This window comes from Microtus oregoni, unplaced genomic scaffold (assembly GCF_018167655.1).
Source record: "Microtus oregoni isolate MIOR12 unplaced genomic scaffold, Mior012 000000F_ref0000247, whole genome shotgun sequence".
Lineage (NCBI taxonomy): Eukaryota > Metazoa > Chordata > Mammalia > Rodentia > Cricetidae > Microtus > Microtus oregoni.
The window spans coordinates 56,631,265-56,647,039 of NW_024543059.1; positions in this window are offsets into that span (position 1 = coordinate 56,631,265).

A 15,775-nucleotide genomic window follows, 5' to 3' on the forward strand; every position below is an offset into this window, starting at 1 on the left:
TTGAGTCAATCACTTGACTTATTTATAATTTACTCATACCTCGATTTAAATTGCATCTCTTATTAACTTTTATTTTTCCACCCAATGCTCCAAATTCAAGGATTTATAAACAAGAATAGAAATTGAACATTTTCTGCAAATAATAAAATAAAATAAAAGAGGAACAGATACTTAATGTTAAGGATACACCCTGATTTTTCTAATGGAAATACACTCATACTAAAATCATCATCACAAACCTAGTAAACTGGAAAAGACCACCAAAGGCAAATAGCATAGCAATTCATCCCATACCTTAGAAAAGCCCTCTGTGAAAGAGCCCCCCTCCACCATCCTCTCTGCAAAAGACAGCAAAACTAATTAACAAAGCAGAATAAGTAGATCTTCCCATGAAGGGGAACAGAGAAGTAGGTGTCCTTGTAAATCTCACTAATTTCCCTCAATGTTGTTATTTGTAAAATTAATCCACAGTATGGCATATACCAGTCGTTTATGTGCCTAGAGTTGTTTAGTATTCCATTTTGTGCACTTTTCTACAACAGACTCTTTCTATTGCCTAAGGGTATTGAGCTATTTTTTATTAAAGGCCATTGCGAATTCCTTCTTAAATTAATGAGGTGAGTATTTTGTTGTGCAGGTGTGTGCATTGCTATAAAATAATTGTTAAGAATGAGATTCTAGTCCATATGTTTTCTTTACACCCATTACAATGTGGTTCAATAATTTGGCTGCCATCTTTTATGTTCTTATCTACTAGAAATATATTTTCTTTTCTGTACCCACTGCAATAGAACTGGCAATTTATATAAAATAAATATTGCTTATTAGGAATTGTATGAAATTAATTTGTGGTTTTAGTATTCACAACATATGTGTAAATTTCATGTCCATACTGTGAATAATAGCTAATGGTACAGATTTTGTGCTTGGCTTCAGTTTTCCTTATGCATGTGTGGGTTTTAATATTTCTTAGAAAGAATACCAGCACTAGAATACTTTGTTACTACCTGTTGTTTCGAGTGTGCCATGCCACATTTTGAAAAGTTGTTGATTTGCTATATTTCCACATGTTCACAAATTTATAATAATGATATTTTTATTTTCAGTACACATATTTGTTTTTATTTCATCTTTTGTATTACATTTGTCATCCACCGAATTCATAATTTCCTATATGACTAATTATTTAACCAAGCAAATGAGCTGAAATTTTTTTTTGTTACTGAACAAGCAAACATTGCTTATCCTTCACTTAATAACTAATATCCACTTATAAGTCAATACATACCATATTTATCTTTCTGGACCTGGGTTACCTCCCTCAAGATTATTTTTTCTAGAACCATTCATGTGCCTGAAAATTTCATAATACCATTTTTAAAAACTAAATAACACTCTATTCTGTAAAATTGTCAGATTTTTTTTATCCATTCTTCAGTTGAGGGACATCTAGGTGTTTTAAGTTTCTAGATATTACTAATAGAGCCGCTATGAACACAATTAAACAAGTGTCATTGTGGTAAGACAGTACATCCTTTGGGTATTTAACCAATAATGGTGTAGCTGTGTCTTGAGGTAGGTTGATTCCCAATTTTGGAGCAATGGCCCTACTGATGTCCACTGTGGCTTGATTTCCGGGATGCACTCCCTCCAACAATGGAGGAGTGTTCCCCTAGAACCAAATACTTAATGGCATGAGGTGTCACATGTTTTATTGTTCTTAGTCCTCTGACAAATGTAAGATGGACTCTAAAATTTGTTTTGATTTCATTTCCTTGATGGCTAAGGGTAGTGAACATTTCTTTAAATGTTTCTCAGTCATTTGAAATTTCTCTATTGAGAATTCTCCATTTAGATCTGTTCTCCAGCGTTTAATTGATTTGTTTCTTTGTGTTTTATATCTGATTGTTTGAGCTCTTTATATATTTTGGATATTAGAAAACTGTTAAACGAAGAGTTGGTTAAAATATTTTCCGATTCTGTAGGCTTCTTCTTTGTCTGAGTGGTGGTGTCCTTTGCCTTATAGAACAAGAAACCGTCAGTAAGATCTGTTGTATTAATGTGGGAGGAAGAAAAAGACTCGACAACAATTCAGGTTTACCTGTTAGGAAAAAACATCAACATACTGTAGAGCAAAAAATTAGCATAGATTTAGCCTTGGGCAAAAAAACTGCAGTTTGGTACGCTGCACAATTGGAGAGGCCAATCAGAGGTAGAAAGAAAATGTCTATCTCATTTGCTCATTTTCCTTTTCTTGTCACGAGCATGCACTGTGTGTGTGAGTGTGCATGTGTGTGTATGTACACGTTTGTAGATGTTCAAGTATGTGCAGGTGACTGTATGCAAAGATATGACAAAAGCAAACCTTGGTTTTCATACCTCAAAATGCCACCTACCTTGTTTTATGAGATAACATCTCACACTGGCCTGAAATTCATTCATTCAGGGAGATTTACAGACAAGCAAATTCCAGGAATCTACCTGTCTCCACTTTCAGGGGCCTGGGATTGCAGTGCTTGCCACCTTGCCAGGCATGCTCTGGTCCTCCAACTCAGAACTTCAGACTTAGAGGGCAAGTGCTGTACAAGCTAAACTATTTCCTTATCTCAGAACTAACATTGTGAATTAGCATACCCATTAATGCTCACAATAGCCACATTCAGGAACATCTCACTGCGTCTCATAAAACTGACATATTTAATTAATAAATTCACAGATCATTTTCTTTAAATCTTACTATTTAAATCATACATTTGAAAAGACATTCTTCGCCTGTTGATTTATTAAATTTTAGGTTTTAGACTAGTCTGTGAGGGAAACTAAGCACCAACTACTCAGAGTCTCTAAGGACTCAGGTTTTATGTCTGTCATTAGCTATTAAACTCCTTGTTAGCAGTATCTTTACCTCTGATGTCACTTTGCTGTCCTATCTCCGCTTCAATATTTCTGAAAATAAATACTGATTTCTCACTGTTATTTATTTTATTTGTAGTAACTGATGCTTCATTTTAAAATAATGCATAAGCAGCAAAATTTAGCATCTGGTTTCTAATCTGTGAGTTACGGATAACCCAGGTACTGAAGACCATGAGGTACTCAACTCTCTTTCCTATTCAACAACTACTGGATCATGTAGACTTTTCAGCACAAATTCCAGAAAACTGAGTCCTGGATGTGCATGTATGTATGTGCATATATATATATATATATATATATATATATATATATATATATGTGTGTGTGTGTGTGTGTGTGTGTGTGTGTGTGTGTGTATACATATATATGTGTATATATGTATATATTAAAATATAAAAATTTATGTCAGAAACCATGAACTATAATATTCTAAATGTCATCTAAATATTTAGATTCATTAGTAGATGTGCTTAAAATAATTTAAAAGAAATTAAAATTCTTTAATTATAGTTACCGCAAAAATGCCATCTAAACATCTAATCAATATAAAATTATTAAGAAGCCATTTTAGTACATTTTAAAAATTTCTTTACTTTGTTTATTTTTGAAGTTGCATTTTAATTACATTTTACCTTTTACTTTCCCCATCCACATCCTTCAATATTCCCTTTCCTATGCTGAAAATTCACAGCCTTTTTTATAACAGTTATGCATACATAAATATATTTGTTATACATATATATTCCTATGTATAACTGGTTCAGTCACTATAATGATACTTGCATTTTTATCCCACACACCTTTAAAATATTGCCCAAAAATTTTCAACTTGGAAATATGAACACTATATTCTTACTAGAAATATTTAGTATATACTTAGAATTCAAAAAGTTTGCATTTATTAGATCTACAAATTCAGGGTTATGAACATACTTAATATTTCAGCTATAAAAAATTAATTTTTTTCATTTAAATAATTCTATCCAGTTCAATAACTAATATAAACCAATCACAGTTATCCAAAACCATATATGTTTAAAAAAATTATAATGGGCAATATAGCAATTTTCTGCTCATTAGCTGAGAAGATTTGAAAAGGCTTGAACTGAACACTGTTTAATAAGTTGTCCAAAGGTCCCTCCCATTATGCACTGTAGTTTGGGATCTGTAGGTCTGAATCAGGCTTCTGTGAGTTGTCTTGGTAGTTATGCTTTAGCACAGCAACAAGGAAAGTACAATGAATAAATATATTGCAGAATGTAATTTCAAATTACTGCTTCTTGCAGACCTTGAAAACATAGGTAACACCATCGAGTGATTAATTCTCTACACCTGAAATACTGATATTTTGTGGAAAATTTAGAATTTTTTTCAAAGCTTTCTAGAGAGGGAAAAGCTAGCAGTAATCTCAGATCAGTTATAAAGTGAGTGGAAAAAGACTTTAGCTGTTTCTTCTGACTCTTTTTGCATGTTACTATCTGCCTGCCTGAAATAAAAGCCCTTAGTTAGCAGGGAAAATGTCCCGTTGTGCAGACTCTGAGTCCCAAACATGTTTCATCTTCACTTGCTCATGCCCAGCACCTTTGTCTAGAAATTCAAATTTCTTCCATAGGTCCTTTGAAGTAGATAAATCAAGCATACTTGTGAGCTCTGAAACAATACAATACTGCAAGACACATTGCTATGCTATTTGCTAAAATTGTGCCTATAATATATATTTAAATAAAACAATGATTTCTTATATGAGTACTTTTTTCTCCAGTTATCAAGGAGAAGTAGCAAATTAAAGCAACAACTTTTTATTAGTTTCTCAAAAGTTTGAGCTAAAGGATATTCATATGAGTACATGTGACCCCAAATTTTATTGGCATATCTCTCAAATCTACCTTCATTTATTCTCCACTGATAAAAAAGTCTTAGCTGACAGTTCTGCAAACACACTAATTAGCCCTCTGTTAGAGAGTTTTCTGACAGATTCCCCTTGCAACCTCTGTGTTTCTTTGTCAGGACCAAGCAAGAATACACTGTTTCAATGATGAGCAGGTTAATATTGTAAAAAGTAGTAATTTTCCTGTTTTTCATTTTGTATCATTTGACATAGTTAAAATAACAAACTTTGGAAGTCTTTTTCATATATTTTATGGTAGATTGTTTTAATATTCACATTTATCTTTTAATATTTAGTAATCTAGGGGGCTGGAGAGATGGCTCAGTGGTTAAGAGCATTGCCTGCTCTTCCAAAGGTCCTGAGTTCAATTCCCAGCAACCACATGGTGGCTCACAACCATCTGGAATGAGGTCTGGTGCCCTCTTCTGGCCTGTAGACATACACACAGACAGAATATTGTATACATAATAAATAAATAAATATTTAAAAAATATATTTAGTAATCTACATGGATGTAACATTGAATTTCCTGTGTTGAATGGTCACATGATTCTGACAAGTTTCGATGTAAATGTTGAGCACATAGTAGAGGTTAAAATGATAATGAGGTTTAATAAAGGAACGTTCACATGCATTTCATATGATAGAAAAGTTGAAAATGTCATTTAAAACCTCATCATTGTAACATCTGTGATATATTCCCAATGGCATTTAATTTTATTTTACATATTTCTGATGTGGGATTCACCTTTGTATGCTGTGAATATCATGGGTTAATAAAGGAACTGCTTTGGGCCTATAGCAGAGCGATAGGAGAACAGGGCTAGGCCAGGAAAACTAAAGTGAATGCTGGGAGGAAGAAGGCAGAGTCAGAGAGGAGTCATGGAGCCTCATTGGAGACAGATGCCAGCTGGAATCTTGCTGGTAAACCACAGTCACATGGTGATACACAGATTACTAGAAATTGGTTAAATTAAGATGTAAGAGTTAGCAAATAAGAACCTAGAGCTTATGGGTCAAGCAGTGATTTAATTAATACAGTTTCTCTTTGTTTAGTTCGGGGCCATGTGGCTGGTAACCAACAAGCAGCCTCCTTACTACATATTTCTTTTGCTATTAGACTGAAAAGTAGAATACCAAGTGTTAGGAGATATCCAAGCATGGTGGAATGTAGGTCGGTAAATGAAAAAATAAAAATGATGTTCTATCCTATTGCTAGTCAGTGATGATGTAATATTTCCTTCACCTTTGATGTAAATTATGACATGTGTTTTGATAAATAATAAAATAAGAGAAAAATATAAGTTAAATGTGTTCTGTAGAGATGTGTAGATGCATCTCATTCATAAAAAGATTTTTTTAGCTTAATAGGGAGAAAAATTACAAAGCAGCGAGCTTTAACAAACTGTGACCCCAAGGAACTTGAATGATCTGAAACCACTTTTGATGATAAATATATACATGATTAGTATAATCCTGGGTATTTCTAGCTATTGTTTTAGATTAGAGGATTAGTGCATTGAATCCTAGCCAATTCTGACACAAGTACCTAAATTTATATTTAAAGTTCTTCATTTCAGCTTTAGTTGTGTTTTTAATAATGCTAATGTGAGTTCTAAGAAAATAAAATTTATAAATAATTATTTAAAATTATTGCAACATTATTTTTACTCTTGGTATTATAGTCAGTATTTTAAATGTATTGCTGAACTTATTAGTGAAAACTTGTTGAATTAAATTGCTGGCCCCATTATGAAAATAAAAAAATTGGTACATGCATATAATGCGTTTTAATCAAATTCATCCCCAATTCCTTCTCTCCAATTTTCCTCTGTATCTTCACCATTTTTCCTCCTAACTCCACTCCACCATGTTCTCTATCTATCTATCTATCTATCTATCTATCTATCTATCATTTTTGACCCTCCAAGTCCATTTAGAGCTGCATGTTTGTTCACAGGTATAGGACCATCCATTGAAATAAGAGGAACTTATTAGGCATGGAATAAAAGCCTGATTTTTCCTCTCTGGAATCAATGAACTTCCAATAACTCCCAGAAATATTCAGTCTGTTAGGGGTGGATTTCCATGATTCATTTCCTCATACATGGTAGGATATCTGTTGACTGAATCATGTGTCAGTATAGTGCATGATGGCCCCATCATAGTTCATATGTTCCATACAGCTTCCAAGTTTAGAATATATAGTTTAGCTGCTGATACAGAAGTATACTACATGAAGATCATACACACTTCGTGTATGTTCAGGTCAACTTTGTGGGAGGAATGAGACATAATATAGTTAATTCATTCAGAGGAGAGGTTGCTCCATTCTCTCATCCTCTGAATGTTGACCAGTGTGGGGCTCTGTATTCATCACTATCCACAATATAAACAATCTTTTCTAATGAGGGCTGAAGAAAGCACTGATCTATAGGTATCAAGGTAAGAACCTAGGATGTAGTTCAGTACTGTGCTCATTTAGGTAAATACTTGTATTAGGCTCTTCCCACATCGTCTATGACCTAGCTGGATATGGGCTTCTACCCTGGTTAAAGCTTCCATCTTATATGGTAGACTTCAGAAACTGGTTGGTTGCTCCCTTAGCTTTCATGGTACTACAGCACTAGTGGGCATATCTTGCCAGGACAGTGGGTCCACAGCTAGGTAAGTAAGAATGCTAATTATTTTTCTTCTGCAATACGTGCATAGCAAATTCCAAAGCTCTGAAATCTAGTCAGTGTGATAAAGTTTCTAGGTTAGTATCAGCTTGATTTTTTTAAAAAAATTGGAGGTAAGAGGCAGCCCACAGAGTATCCAGCAGACAGAAAATCTGAACATAAAATAGAAACATACACACATAGATAAATAGAGAGGTAGATACCACCACAGTGAAAAAATGGGAATAGAAATTTCTCTTTTTATTTTTAATTAAAATAGATTCTTCTCTCATACAATATATCTGACCACAGTTGCCCCCTCCCTCCCAGCTCTCCCCATTTCCCCTCCCCCCTACCCTGCTCTATTTCTCTTTAGAAAAGAGCAGCCCTTCAAAAGACAACAATCAAACACAACTAAACAAGGTACAATAAGATAAGGTAAAAAAAATATCCTCAGAAGACAACAGAAGAAGACAGCAGTCTACAAGTTTAGCAGAATACCATTAGGAATCATTGGGACATTGGAATTATTTTTTGCAGAGACAGAGAGAGAGAGAGAGAGAGAGAGAGAGAGAGAGAGAGAGAGAGAGAGAGAGGGGAGGGGGAGAAAGAGAGAGAGAAAGAGAGAGAGAGAGAGAGAGAGAGAGAGAGAGAGAGAGAAGCTTCTGCATGGTCTGGAACCGAAACCCGAGTGAAGGACATCAGGATTAACATATACCCCAATCCACCCTCACCTTCCAAGGGCGACTTCTCAGCGTTCTCTAGTTCCCCATATCAGTGGGACCTACAATAGCAGTGCACTGTTCCCCCTTCTGCTCTGTATGTGCTACAATTCAGTTCGTGAGCTTCGGGCAAGGGGCTGTAGGTTGAAATACACAAACACACACAGAGACAGACAGACACATGAACGTCTAATCACTGGTAAGAAGCCCTTTATTCAATAGCACCATGAAGGCTTATATACCCAGCAGTGAATTGGGCCTACAGGTAAAAACCTTATCCTCTGATTCTCAAGGCAAGACACAGCTTTTAGTAACTCTAATCAGAAGGCTCTAGCAGGGAAGAGCAGCTGAAGACCAGGACTCCAAATAGTCCAAACAAAAGAGAGAGAGAGAGAGGAAGAGAGAGAGAGAGAGAGAGAGAGAGAGAGAGAGAGATTAACTAATTAAGTTTTGGGCCAGTTGTGTTTTGTTCTACCCTAGGTCTCTGTGCTATCTGGTCTCTGGTTCCTGGTTATTCAGGAAGTGACAGGTTTGGGCACCCTCTCCCTGTATGTGGGCCCCTAATTAAAACAGATATTTTCTGGCCAGGATGGGAGGGCATAGTAGGCATCATTATTGGGAGAAATAGCTAGCAATAAACAACTTTGAAAATATATAGAAACAAACAACTATAAAAGATTCCTGTAGTATACTTATATATACATATTTAAAATGTGTTTAAATTCACTTAATTATAGTGAAGCAATAATACCTCTCAATGAAACCATAGACTATCAAATAAAAGGCCCAGTGCCAGGTGAAATCTTAATACCTGCTACCTGTCAATATAGAGTAATTTAGAAACAAGATCTCTGAGTGTCATCAAAATAAAAAGATGTAAAAAAGTCAGCATGACCCATAACCCCAAGAATATACTCTTTATAAGGAACAGACTATAGGTATTTGAACACAGTAACACAGACAGGCAGACAGAAATAGAAGGAATACTGTAAGATGATAATACAGTGGTAGCATAGTGCATATACAAGCCAAGGGGTAACAAAACATGTGGGCCACTAGAAACTCAGGTCAGGAACAGAGAATGACACACTCCAGGAATATTTGGGGAAAGTATGGCTCTGCCAATACCCAGCGTTGCTCTCAGCTTCAGAACTAGGAAAGAATAACTGATCTTTTAAGCCACTATATTTGTGGAAGTTTCTCAAGGTCCTAGGAAACGAATATAATTGTATCACTGAATGCAATTCAATGTATCCTAAATCTTTTATGTAAAAATAAGAAACTATATTAAACCCTGATGAGTGATTCACCTTTGATTTTCTCCACAATTTCCTATTCATAACATAATAAAAAATTTCATCATTTTTCAGTTCCAGGAAACTAGTCTGAACTCTGGCAATTCCAGATATTATTTTATAGAGATAATGGATATGTTTTTCTTTCTTTTTTACTTAGCATGCATAAAATATGTTTATGTGTACACATTGAGGCCTAAAAGCATTAAAGGTATCACAATAAATTTGTATCCAAACATTACATGCAAGGTTATTTATTTTATTGGGATTTATAGATACACATAAATATATTTTCTTACTCTAAAATTTAACATTGCTACCTATATTTCTCTGAAAAGATGTATAGTATGAACTGTAAGTTTAAGAAAATCAGAACATCAAATGGATTATTTTACCAAGATTCAATCAAGGAAAACAGAAACATCATTCAATATCAGACCTCTTCCTATTCATCCCCCATTAATATCTTATATAATTAAAATATTACCTAAGAAAGCACTTTATCACTTGAAAGTCCACTCAAATAAGAATCAAATAAGTTAATAATGATATTTTGAGTATTTTTTTCAATAAAAAGAAGCATTTTGAAATTATGTAGTTATACTTTTGCCTTACCTCCTGTGATGGTTAATTGTCCTTCTCAACAATTTCATAATACAATGTAAAGTCTGATGAAAAGGGTGTCACAATGTAGAATTATCAAGATTAAATTGATCTGTCACTACATATGTGTGTGTGTGTATTTCATTGCATTAGTCAGTGTGTGAAAACCCAGTCTAAAGGTAAGCGACACCATACCCTAGGTGTAGGTACTGTACTCTATAAACATCATAAAAGCCAAAAGCAAGCTGTTCTTGTCTTGCCTCAAATCACTTCCACCTTGATTTCCTGCAGCAACAGCTGTAATCTGGAAATGTTAGAAAAGTAAACCTGAGCTTTTGTAAGTTAATGTCAAATACAAAATTATTAATATCATTTTACTCACAGCAATGGGTGGTGATACTAAGGCAGAAAGATACTGAAAAGTGGGGCCATTCCTGTGATAAGCCTGACTATGCACCTTTAAAGCTTTGGAAATATTCTTTTAAAGAGTCCCAAAGTCTTTGTTATATCAGTGGGTAACTAGAGATGGTTGCAAACAGAGCTTGATGAGTCATCCTGGTAGACAAAAAATGGTCCATTCTGGAGGGAGCCTGGAATACAAGAGTGACAAGGGAAAACAGAAGAGTGGAGGAGTATGGCTCATGAAATTTCAGAAATTAAGAGGAACTCTGATCAGGAACTTGCAAGGGTGTTATCCATGAGAATTTGAGCCAAAAACATGCTTTGATTCCACTCTTGTTCTGAGAACTTATATAAAACAAAGTTTAAAGATGATTAACTAATTTGTTTGGCAAGGTAAATTTTAAGACCAAATATTGCTGAAGCCTGTATTGAGTGAGCGGCTTTCATTAATAAAGAGATTAGCTTAATTGTGGAGAAATTTCTGAACATAAATCTATCCTGAAGGCAATATTCTACCCTTTGGAGGAGGCTTCTTATAAGATCCAAATTCACTTTCAGGAAGAAAGGCTAAGTTGAGAGCCCTCACTGCTCCTAAAGCAACTGCCTAGGACACTGTATCTCCAGGGCCAGCACACAGTAGCAGAAACCGCTGTAGTTTCAATGGACAAGGCTACAACTTAAAATGGTAGCATAATTTAGCAATATCATAATTATAATCCACATAATACTAGATCTGAAAGACTGAGGAGGCTATAGAGAGAAGCAGAGACCCTGTACTATGTATCATGGCTGCAGCCCGTGGAAAGGCTCTGAGAGCCATTACATGGAGCCAGAAGGTGATGCTGCAGTGATACTGAAGATACCATGATACTCAATATGGCAGGACTATGAGATAGCTGTCAAGGTCAGCTGCAGGAGTGGAATGGTACCAGCCTAAAGAAGAAGGTTCTATGTTACATCCTACCTAGCTGGAAGTGAGTGGACCAATTAAGCCTGTTCTAAAGCCCAGAAAATTACGTTATGTGACTCAGATGCTGGACATGAAGTTAAAGGATTTGGTGTTTGCAAGGATTTTGGTTTCTTTTGATGTTACTGCCATATCTCTGCTCTTCCTTTTGTATAGCCATGTCTACTGGGGACATTATAAGGTGGAAATTTGTAACTTAATTTTATTTTCTAAGATCTAGGTGAAGAGACTCTGGCCTTTTAAAATGCTGGAATCTTTAAAGACTTAAAAATGGAGACTTTTAAAGCTGAATTATGGGTTCCAGTGTGAGAATACATGAGACAACGGGTGGAAAACGAAGCAGGATGAACAAAACTCTCCTCCTGCCAGTTCTACCTAGACCACTGCTACCAGGAGAGCACCATGAGAACTTGTCTTCACTGAATTGAAGGCTATACCTAGTAAACCTCTTTTTTTGCCTTAAACCTAGAATAACTGCAATTCTTTCACAATAATTATAGCGCAGCCACACTGTCCTAAAACATTTTACTTTTAAAGTGTAGAATCGTTGATGAGTGTGTTACTAAGTGCTACAAAGGTAGTCTTATTTTTCACACTTTCTATGTCCTATGCTAATGTGTGGGGGGTTAATCTCATGGGCCCCCACATATAGACAAAGAAATACAAACAGCTAAGGAAAGTTGAGTGTGGAAGAAATAGTCTTCCCCAGGGCTGAGTCCCATAATTATTATTGAATACTGATGGCTCATGAACCCAAAAGTCCTACATGTACAAGTAACATTAACTGTACTAAGTAACATGTATTTATATATTTTATATATTTCAGCATGTTTATATATGTTATTGATACACACATATAACAAATAAAGAAAAAGAAGTCTTGATTTCAAAGGGGAGCAAGGCAGATTCAGGAAATGGCGGGGATTCAAGAGAAGAAAAGGAAGAGAAAAATAATGCAATTGAATTTTAACTCCCAAACACAAAATTATTAATATCGTTTTACTCAAGATTAATGTGCCTTTTCTAAAATCCCTAGAGTGTTTCTTTGTCTCCTTCTCTTTCTGCTTCAGTTTGTCTCTCAAAGGCTTTGTTTCTCCATACAGATGTACACAGGATTAGTAACTTGAGACTGTTCAAAAACAAACAAGCAAAATCAAATCTTGTCCTTATTACCTACGAACAAAATGTGCTATGCCAGTGTAATTAATATCTGTGTTATTTTGCCTTCATTTGTTAAATAAAATAATAGTAGACTGCATATTATAGGGTTTTTGTCAGGACTAAGTGAAGTGTACTACGGGTGAACCATTTCTTAGAGGGCTTGTTAGACAAATAAATGTTAACTTCTATAAATGACAGCAAAAGGGGATTTACAGGTTCCTGGTCTGACTTCTACACAGATGCTGTTTCTTTCTTAAACCTACTGTTAGCACCAAATAAATTGCTTATATTTAGAATGGCACTTACGGATTGGCAGTTCTCAGGCTTGTCAAGTGATTTCCAAATTCACCAGGTAATCGGTCTGAAACAAAAGAGGAATAGATTTTATTTTAAGGTTCAGACTTAGGGTGCCTAAGAAAGTACTTTGTTTATCTAAAATACTAAAGAAAAACTGGCTTGGGAGCAGGGCTATAGAAGCAGGAGTTATAAAACACTGAACTACGAAGGAAAAAATAAAGGTAGAGGGAGATAATTGAATTTCAGCCACTCTTGCTGACATGGTTCTTTCTTACCCTTTCTCTCATAATGAAGCAGGGATGCCAGAAGCTTCCTATAAAGTCAGATCTCAGAATTTTACGTTGTTACCTCACTTCCTCAGAGAGGAATTGTATGGACACCCTCTTTAGTATACTGCTGGAAAACAAAGAAATGACGGAGGCCCGAATAACTTAGATAGATAAAATCTTGCTGCACATGTCACTGGAGAATAAAACTGCTGGACTTTGTGGGTTGTATACCCCATGCCACAACTTCCTAATTGTGCCCCTGCATTCAGAAAACAATGTGTGAACAGAGACTGCATTTCATTTGCTAACCACCTAGGCACAAAAAAAGTCACATAAAAACTGTATTAATGGCAATACTGTTTAGCCAATTGCGTATGCATATTCCTTGGTAGCTATTACATCTTAAACTAATCCACATCTATTAATCTGTGTATTGACACAAGGCTGTGGCTTACTGGTAAGGCTCTGATCTCTTTATCCTTTGGCAGCTACATGACATCTGCCTGAATTTATCTTCCTTCCTCCTCTATCTCTGCTTGCATTTTCTGCCTTGTAATGTTTTGCCCTGCTATAGGCCAAAGCGGGTTTTTTTTACTAACCAATGGCTGTAAAACACATTCACAGTATACAAAGGGGAATTCCACATCAACAATGACAAACAATAATAAATAAAAAGCATTCTTTATCAATACTGGAATTTGAATTTTATATAATTTTTATAGTAATGAAGAAATATTCTTTTTAATAATTTTCAATTATCTCAGACTATAAGGACTGTTTTTAGTGAAGAAACAGTGAAAACTTTGCAATGCATGTGATTTGTCTCACATGCTGTTATTTGGAGCTCCTGGTCAAACAGACATTGAAATACAGTCTCTTGGGGTTTCCAATGGCCTCATTCTAAGAATCTTTAAAGTGCCTTCTTTACTTGTGAGCCCCAAGGAAATACATAAAAATGAACAAGAATAGATCTTTAGTAAGGAGACTGAGAATACAGAATATGAAAACTGAAAAAAAAAACCCACTGTTAATGTAGCTGTGTACATAAGAAACACTGAAAGGTCCCAGTACAAATAAAAGCTAGAAGGAACTGAATATCATTGGTAAACAAACTCACATCTCTTTACTATGATGTCTGAATGTCTCTTGAAATCATATCCTAACCCAAAAGAAAGATGTGATGAGTTGGACATTATTAGGGGAACAAATCTGTGGAAGAAACCTGGTTACAGTGCATCTGTGACAGGAAGCTAGCTAGCTACAGGAACTAGTCTCCACGTTTCCTGTCGTTTTCCATTGAATGACAATCATCAGTCTTGAATGCACCAATTGTTAACTATACACATTCCAATGTATAATTACATTATTCACCACCAGAAAATTAGAATGATGCTTACATTAACCCTTCTTACACTGGTAATTTCTCTTGGCAGCCCACCCCAGTAAGCAAAACTGGAGAATATGAGTCACCAACCACATCCTCAGTGAACTGAGGACCCACTTTATAAGAGGAAACCCATCATATATGTTCTAAATCTATCCTAGAAATCATAACTTGAAAACTCATAGGTTCTAAGGGGAACATATTACTATTAGTTTCCTAAATCAAAACAGTACAAAACTATAAACAGTATAAAACTATAATATGCAAGGAAAGACTGCGTGTTCATTTCCCAGCTGCCCAGACCCAGATAATTACATAGAAACTGTATTAATTACAACACTGTTTGGCCAGTGGTTCAGCCATATTCCTAGCAAGCTCTTACATCTTAAGTTAACCCATTTCTATTAATCTATATATCGCCACAAGGCTGTAACTTACTTGTAAGGTTCCTGATTCTTAATCCTTTGGCAGATAAATGACGTGTGCCTGACTCTACCTTCTTTCTCCCTGCATTCAATTTAGATTTCCCGCCTACCTATATTCTGCCCTGCCATAGGCAAAAGAAGCTTTTTTATTAACCAATGGCAATAAAACATTTTCATAATACAGAGGGAAATCCCACATCAGTAATATAGTAATATAACTTCAAAAATATTTATTTTTAGACTCATTGATTAGTGACTCTATTAATAATTTTGACAAATAATTTGAACACAAAATACAAGACTTATAACTACAGTCCTGAGGGAGCAGAGTCAGAGGAACCCTTGGAATTCTCTGACCATTCCATGTAGCCTAATTGGTGAACTTCAGGCCAATGATAGGACTTATCACAGAGGGTGCTCAGTACTCTTGAGTGTGACATTATAGTGTCAGTGGACACATGGGAACAGTGCCATATACAATGGTACAACTTCATACATAATGCAAGCACACAAACACATATATGTGGACAAATACATTTACCTGCACACAGATCTGTGCCCCATGAAAAAAATTAAAAAGAGACTTTCTAAAGCATGAAAGAATTTTTGATTAGTCTCTGGGAGGAAACTATGCAGAACACAATGTCTTCTTTTAATTTATAACAAAAATGGTCCATACTCTTCCATTAGAGTCTCTGCATTCTCATACGGCTAAATCTCATCTCCAGTCCAAATCTACTAGACCAGAGAATCACCTCATTTTCCTTCAATAATAGATTTCAATTT